The following is an 8,793-nucleotide window of genomic DNA, read 5'->3' on the forward strand; positions in this document are numbered from 1 at the left end:
CTTCCTATAACATAAAACAACAAAAAGCTGTAAAATATACAATTTCAACTATGTAAGGAAATGTATAGGAAAATAGATATAAAGTCTCGGGGAAGTGGTTTCCTTTTTGACTTCTTGTTTTTACGAATTTTCTATAATGAGCATCTTGTAATGGTTTAGTCGCTAAGTTGTGTCCAACTCTTGTGACCCGATGGACTCTAGCCAGCCAGGCTTCTCTGTCCATAGGGTTTCCCAGGCAAAAATACTGGAGTGGGTTGCTATTTCCTTCGCCAGGGGATCTTCCCGACCCAGGAATCGAACCAGGGTCTCCTGCATTGCAGGTGGATTCTACAAGGTTATGACTGCCGGGAGCCGGTGAGGCATTCCACTCGGCATATGACCATCTTACTACCTTGATAATAAGGAATAGAAGGTCCTATCCAACCCTGCTACATGGAGGGCCCTTTGTGATATGGTGGTTCCTGCCCACTTCTCAAGCCTCACTGCTCATTTCCTCCTGTTCTGATTGTAACTTCCTGGAATATCCAATCTCCTGCTCCTTGTCTGCAGGACTTCGGTCAAACCTGTTCTCTCTGCCTAGAAAATGCCAACTCTCCCCCTACCTATGCTAGGATGATTCCTACAGATCCTTTAAGACCTGGATAGCACCTCACCTACTTCCCAGGGCTACCCCTCCCCCACCCTCGTGTACTCTCTGCTTCTATGTTTTCAGAGCACCCCTACTCAACAGCATCCAGCCTCACTCAACTGCCCTCTACTTCCCTCTTGGTTTTCCCCCACCTCACTGGCCACTCTTCACTCCTATGTTGGCTCCCTTTCCTCTATCCAGCCTAAATGCTGGGGTTCAAGATTTGGCCTTGAGACATTTCTCTTACGCTCTTTTCCTAAGTGACTGCCTCAATTTCTATGGATTTAAATATCTTTTCTAGTTAAGAGTCCCAACTTTCTGTCTCCAGTCCTGACCTCTATTCTCAGTTCCAGACTTGAATATCCACAGTGCCTAGCTGACATATCCACTTAGGTGTTTAAACCAACATATCAAATTGTATATATCCCCTTATTCGCCTGGAGTATGTTCCAAGACTCCCAGTGGATGCCTGAGACCACAGATAGTACTGAACCCTATATATACTATGGTTTTCCCTAAACATACATCTATGATGAAGATTTAATTTACAAATTAGGCACAGCACCATCACTTCATGGCAAATAGATGGCAAAACAGTGGAAACAGTGGCAGACTTTATTTTGGGGGCTCCAAAATCACTGCAGATGGTGACTGTAGCCATGAAATTAAAAGACGCTTATTCCTTGGAAAAGTTATGACCAACCTAGACAGCATATTAAAAAGCAGAGACATTACTTTGCCAACAAAGGTCTGTCCAGTCAAGTCTATGGTTTTTCCAGTGGTCATGTATGGATGTGAGAGTTGGACTGTGAAGAAAGCTGAGTGCTGAAGAATTGATGCTTTTGAACTGTGGTGTTGGAGAAGATTCTTGAGAGTCCCTTGGACTGCAAGGAGATCCAACCAGTCCATCCTAAAGAAAATCAGTCCTGAATATTCATTGGAAGGACTGATGTTGAAGCTGAAACTCCAATACTTTGTCCCCCTGATGCGAAGAACTGACTCATTTGAAAAGACCTTGATGCTGGGAAAGATTGAAGGTGGGAGAAGGGGACGACAGAGGATGAGATGGTTGGATGGCATCACCTACTCAACGGACATAAGTTTGAGTTAACTCTGGGAGTTGGTGATGGACAGGGAGGCCTGGCGTGCTGCAGTCCACAGGGTTGCAAAGAGTCAGATACGACTGAGCAACTGAACTGAACTGAAGGGATTAACAACAATAAATAATAATGGTAGGACAGTTATATAGTAATGAAAGTTATGTGACTGTGGTCTCTTTCAAAATACTGTGTAGAAATTGGATATTTTCCATCTTAATGAAGCACTTATCACTTGCTGTGGTGGTAACTTTTTCAGTTTGAGGTGTGACAGCAAAACTTGCACAACTTTTTTTCCTTCTTCACAATTTTATAGAACATTTGTTTTTACCAAAGATCATGGGAATCTCAGCAGATGACTTTTTCCCTTTCCCTACTAAGTCGAGAACTTTCACTCTTTCACTTAAATGAAGTACTTTATGTCTTATCTTTGGCATATCTGAATTGCCACATCACTCCTTGTGTGCTTTGGGGTCATTATTAAGGGTATTGTTGTTGTTCAGTCACTAAGTTATGTCGGACTGTTTGTGACCCCATGAACCATAGCACACCAGGCTTCCCTGTCCTTCATCATCTCCCTGAGTTTGCTCAAACTCATGTCCATTGAGTCAGTGATGCCATCCAACCATCTCATCCTCTATTACCGACTTCTCCTCTTGCCTTCAATCTTTCCCAGAATCAGGGTCTTTTCCAATGAATTAGCTCTTACCATCAGGTGGCCCAAGTATTTGAGCTTCAGCTTTACCATCAGTCTTTCCAATGAACATTCAGGGTTCATTTCCTTTAGGATTGACCGGTTTGATCTCTTTGCTGTCCAAGAGACTCTTGAAAGAGTCTTCTCCAGCACCACAGTTTGAAAGCATCAATTCTTTGGTGCTCAGCCTTCTTTATGGCCGAACTCTCACATCTGTACATGCCTACTGGAAAAACCATAGCTTTGATTATATGGACCTTTGTCAGCAAAGTAATATCTCTGCTTTTTAATATGCTGTCTAGATTTGTCATAGCTTTTCTTCCAAGGAGTAAGTGCCTTTTATTTTGGTGGCTGCAGTCACCATCTGCAGTGATTTTGGAGCCCCAGAAAATAAAATGTCATGGTTTCCGCTTTTTCCTATTTCCTATTGTGAAGTGACAGAACTAGATACCATGATCTTCATTTTTTGAATGCTGAGTTTTAAGCCAGTTTTTACACTCTCCTCTTTCACCTTCATCAAGAGGTTCTTTAGTTCCTCTTCACTTTCTGCCATTAAAGTGGTATCATCTGTGTATCTGTGGTTGTTGGTATTTCTCCTGGCAATCCTGATTCTAGCTTGTGCTTCGTCCAGCCTGGCATTTTGCATGATGTACTCTGCATATAAGTTAAATAAACAGGGTGATAATATACAGCCTTGATGTACTCCTTTCCCAATTTTGAACCAGTCCCTTGTTCTATGTTGGGTTCTGTTGCTTCTTGTCCTGCATAAAAGTTTCTCAGGAGGCAGGTAAGGTGGTCTGGTATTCCCACCTCTTTAACAGTTTTCCAGTTTGTTGTGATCCTGACAGTCAAAGGCTTTCGCATAGCTAGGTCATAGAAAAAGCAAGGGAGTTTAAAAAAAATCTCCTTTTGCTTCATTGACTACACTAAAGCCTTTGACTGTGTGGATTGCAAGATAAGGGTGACCTGAACACAAGCACTGTGATACCATGACAGTCAATCTGATGATTACTAAGTGACTGAGAGGCGAGATAGATAGATTGGACAAGGATGATTCAGTCCCAGGGCAGCCAAGATGCCATCACACTATGCTGAACAGTGTGCAATCTAAAGCTTATTGCTTATTTCTGGCATTTTCCATTTATGGAATTCAGTGTAGGTGACTGAAACTTTGGAAACTGAAAGCTTGTGTAGGAGGAGACTGACTGTACTCAGAAAAGTACCCTTGATTTTTGCCTCCCAGCCTGGTCTTCTCCACTGCAGCCCCATGAATTATTTCATCTCCATATGCTGGACCACCTGTTCAGGTGTTTAAGAAGTAATTCCAGCATCATCTTGATTCACCCTATCCTTATTCTCCAAATTAACTCCATCCACAAGTCATGTTAGTTATAGGTCTAAAATATACCTTGCTTCTGCCTCTCCTCTCCATCACTGTTGCTATTAGTCCAGGCCATCATTTCACAACCAGACTTGCAAAAAGCCTACCTGATGTCACTCCACTATTGCTCCCCTCCAGTCCATCTTCCATACAGCTGAAAATGTGGACTCAAACCTAAGTGGAACATGGCCTCCTTCTGCTTTAACTATCTCCCAATGTGCCTGGAATACAATCCCAACCTTCTAATAGCCCACACATCTTAGTGGGACTGGAATGCTGTCTTCTGAATCGTTGTGTCTCTCTCCTTCTGCCCACTATTCTTTAGGACTTGTTTTACTCATTCAGAAACCTGTCATTATGGAACTCCATTGGTGGTCCAGTGGTTAGGACTTTATGCTTCCAATGTAAGGAGAACGGGTTTGATTCCCGGTCAGGGAACTAAGAGGGCTTTCCAGGTGGCTCAGTGGTAAAGAATTTGCCTGCCAAGCAGGAGACGTGGGTAAAATCACTGGATCAGGAAGATCCCCTGGAGAAGGAAATGGCAATCCACTCCAGTATTCTTGCCTGGGAAATCCCATGAACAGAGGAGGCTGGTGGGCTACAGTCCATGGGATTACAGACAGTCAGACAAGACTTAGCAACTAAATAACAACAGGGAACTGAGATCCCACATGCTGTGTGGTGCTGACAAGAAAAAAAAAAAACTTGTCAATGTGTATATCCTACATGCCAGGTTCTGTATGAGGTGCTGGGAATGTAACAAAGGACAAGAAAGAGAAAGACCCTATCCTCCTTGTGGGAGGAGCAGATAATAAACAAGGAAATAATGTAAGGTAGCCCAAATTACTTCCTAGTTCAGAGGACATGGTCCTCCCTCTCTTCACATTGCTGAGTCTCAGCTTAAATGTCACTTCTTCCGAGACCTCTCCTGGTCACCCTGTCTGAAATAGATTCTCTCTCCCTTGCACTCTTAAGTGTACTTATCAAACCGTTATTTTGTCTGTTTTGGGGGTCTTGATCAGTTTCAGTAGTAATTTATAGAATGTATTAGGCTCTTTTATAAATCAACTGTTTCTTTTGTTTCTTTAGTCTTGCTGCTGCTGCTGCGAAGTCTCTTCAGTTGTGTCCGACTCTGTGTGACCCCATAGACGGCAGCCCACCAGGCTCCCCTGTCCCTGGGATTCTCCAGGCAAGAACACTGGAGTGGCTTGCCATTTCCTTCTTCAATGCATAAAAGTGAAAAGTGAAAGTGAAGTTGCTCAGTCGTGTCCAACTCTTAGCGACCCCATGGACTGCAGCCCACCAGGCTCCTCTGCCCATAGGATTTTCCCGGCAAGAGTACTGGAGTGGGTTGCCATTGCCTTCTCTTTAGTCTTGGATAGCATTTATTCCAAGGGACAGATTAGGCCTTGTGTCTTCAACACACATTACTGTGTCTACTGTCTAGAGCAGCAATTCTCAAAGTAATGTAAAAGGACCTCAAGATCCTTCCAGGGGGTCATAAGTTCAAACTACTTCATGACAACACCAAGATGTTATCTGCCTTCTTCACTTTTCTCTCATCAGTATACGATGAAGTTTTCCAGAGGTTACACAACTTGGACCCTGGAACAGACTGAATGAAGGAACAGATAATAAAATAGAGCTATCTTTTTAAGGCAGAAATTAAAAAGATTGAAAAATATAAAACAATACCACTCTTGCCACTAAATTTGTTATTTTCAAAAATGTTACCTGTGCTAATGTTAATTTACAAATGAATGATTATTTTAAAAATATCTTGGCTTTAATTTCTATATGATAAATAACACTGAGAGGGAAGTTCGTGTGGTTCAGCGTTAAAGAATTTACCTGCTAATGCAATCCCTGGGTTGGGAAGATCTCCTAGAGAAGGAAATTGCAACCCACTTCAGTATTCTTGCCAGGATAATCCCATGGACAAAGGAGTCTGATGGGTTACAGTCCAGGGGATCGAAAAAAGTCAGACATGACTTAGCGACTAAACACAATAACAACAAATAACTATATATATATAACAAGTACAAACAAAAGTTCCTTAGGTTTTCAATAATTTCAAAGAGTATAAAGGAATCATGAGACTAAAAAGTTTGAGATGTTGGTAAATCCTGGCTGTAGATGAAGAGGGAAATAAAGTCACTAAACTTAGTGACTAAACAACAAACATACACCAGTGTCCTCAAGAAAAACAAATAGAGAATTATGCCACCACCTCCCAATTGTTTATAAAAACCACAGAAAACATACTTTTGAAGATCCATGGAACATCTCCTTTTCCATTTACATAAATTTTCTTCTTTGAGAGTTATAGAATAGTAGCAGAATGGACACCAGAAAATGTGAATTTAAATGAAAAAAAAAATGCACATAATGTGCTTAGAATAGTAAGCAATCAAGAAAAATTAAGTATACCAAAAAAGCACTTGAATATTAGTTCAAAACCCATTTATTTTCTCTGAGACCTTGGGAAATTATTTAACTTCTCTGAATCTATTTCCACATCTAGAACACAAAAATAATACATGCCATATTACTCTCTATATATTGCAAGTACTCACATGGTGAGATCACAATTCAAAAAGGAAATAACGAATTAAAGCAAATAAAGAGCAATACTATGATGTTACATGATAACTGTTATTTTAGAAATTCTGGCATTTCCCTCTAGTTTTGTGCTCTGACACTGTTTCCTCAATTTTTAAAAACTGTGATGAAATAGTTTGTGACCTCCTAAGACTTTCACAGTATTATATATACTATGAATATATATATAATATTATATATACTGTGAGTGTATTATTAGATATCATACTGTATACAGGCATTTCTTTTTGTATTTGGCTCTGTCCTTTAGACAATGTCAATGTCAGCAGGAAAAATTATAATCTGACATAATCTTCTGCTGATAAAAGTGCTCAAGTGTTTTAACATACATGAGACACTGCAAAAATGGTTGGTAAGTGAATGAAAAGATTATCAAGATGGTCACCAAAAATAACTTAACATTTGTTACTCAAGGTGCTAGAGTAGAGGATGTTTTATGTTTGCTTCTTTAATTTTAATTTATAATGAGTATGTGTCATTTTATAATCAGAAAAATGTTAAAGGTATTTTCACCTTGAAAAATTAAAAGAAAAAGAAAAAACACTATGACGTTTAACTGGCAAATCTTCCAGTGTGGATGTAAGAAAATTTGGGAGTACAGTAGACTCTTGAGAACGTAGTTCAGGGACTATTCTGGGGGTTGGGATACAATGGTATCTTAGACTTAGAGTCTCCTGCTCTCACAATGCTTAACAATCCAGTGGAGAAAGCAGTCAAATAAGTAAAGTGTTACCTGGATATGCAAGGAAAGAAAACTCTTGGATAAATGCTTATGACATTTTACTCTGTAAATTTCACTCATCTATTTCAGGGGTTGACAAACATTTTCTGTAAAGGGCTAGACAGTAAATATTTAAAGCTTTGTGGGTCATACAGTCCCTGCTGTAACTACTCAACACTCCCATTATAGTGAGAAACGGCCGCAGACAATATGTACACGATTGAGTGTGGCTATGTTCTAATAAAATTGTTATTGACAAAAACAGGTGTAGGGAGGACACATTGCCAACCCCTGGTCTAAACAGCTAATTATAGCTACAAAATAAAACCCTACAGCACTTTTCCAAAGCATAACTGAAAGCAGATGTAGCAGTTCAACTAGTTCAGCTGGTATTTTCCTAAATTCTAGAAACACTTAATAGCTTATAATCATTTTATTTCAAAATCTTTAAAAAAGTTTTATTTATTTATGGCTGCACTGAGTCTTCGCTGTTGCTCATGGACTCTAGATTGTGGGCTCAGTGGTTGTGATGTATGGGCTTAGTTGCTCTGTGGCATGTGGGATCTTCCCAGACCAAGGGTAGAACCCACGTCCCCTGCATTGACAGGATTCTTAATCACTGGAGGATCAGGGAAGTCCTTATTTCAAAGTTTTTAAAACTTGGGACAAGATAATAAAAGATAACTAAGTACTTCGCCTTTAATCAAAGGACAGACCTTTGAGGCTGCTTCTTTGTGGACTTATTAGACTCATACCTGAATTTTCCTTGGTGCTTCTGTCCATAATTTGATGCAGAATAATAGATTTAAGTTTAGTTTCTCCATTTAAGAAATAGAAGATTACTGCCATCTGTCTCCATAAAAATCAACGGTAATAATAAATCACATTTCAAAGTCTTGAACGGGTGAAAAAACAGCAGAGTTTTAAAATTTTACTGGGTAAAGATATTTCTCCTTCTCAAATCCACTGGGAACCAAGGAAAGAAACGAGTGGAAAATCCTCCCTTGGTAATGAAATCTAGAGTCTGATGCACATGGCTCACCTTCAAGCTCTCTCTTCAATACAGGCAGATTAGCTGTCATGTTTTACTAAAAGAAAAAGCTTCTTCCTTAGTATCCACCTAAGTATTCTCAATGCACTAGTCAGCATTTTCTGGTGAACAGAAAGTGGCTAGGCTTTTCTTCACAATAAAAAAAAACTTTCAATTTCAAATGAAAAACATGTTTGTTAGAGGGAAAAAAATCAACCTCAAGATAATTATAAAAAGTGTATCCCGTGTATTTCCCTCCACTGTTAAGAGTCTGGTGTTCAATTGTCCATCCTTTTCTCTACATGTGTCACATGTGGATTTATAAACAATTGTGTGTTTTGTTTTTTTTTTAAGCAAAAATGGTATCTTACTTTGCATATGGCTCTATGGTTTCTTTCATTTAACATCAAAGACTTTTAAACTGTTCTTAGCTGATTAATAAGAATTTCTTAAAATTAGAAATTGTAAAGACAGAAAACATTTTTAACTGCAACATTGAATTTCCAGTAAAGTTTCCTTCATTTTATTCTAAGTAGGTTCATGATAGAAAAAGTTCTTTGTATTTCCCGCTAATAATGGAAATCTTTAAGTGGAAAACAACAAAAATAAGTTTGCAACAA

The sequence above is a fragment of the Bos grunniens genome, chromosome 13 (genome assembly GCF_055505025.1).
Source record: "Bos grunniens cultivar Pamir isolate PY7600 chromosome 13, Bosgru_T2T1.0, whole genome shotgun sequence".
Classification (NCBI taxonomy): Eukaryota; Metazoa; Chordata; class Mammalia; order Artiodactyla; family Bovidae; genus Bos; species Bos grunniens.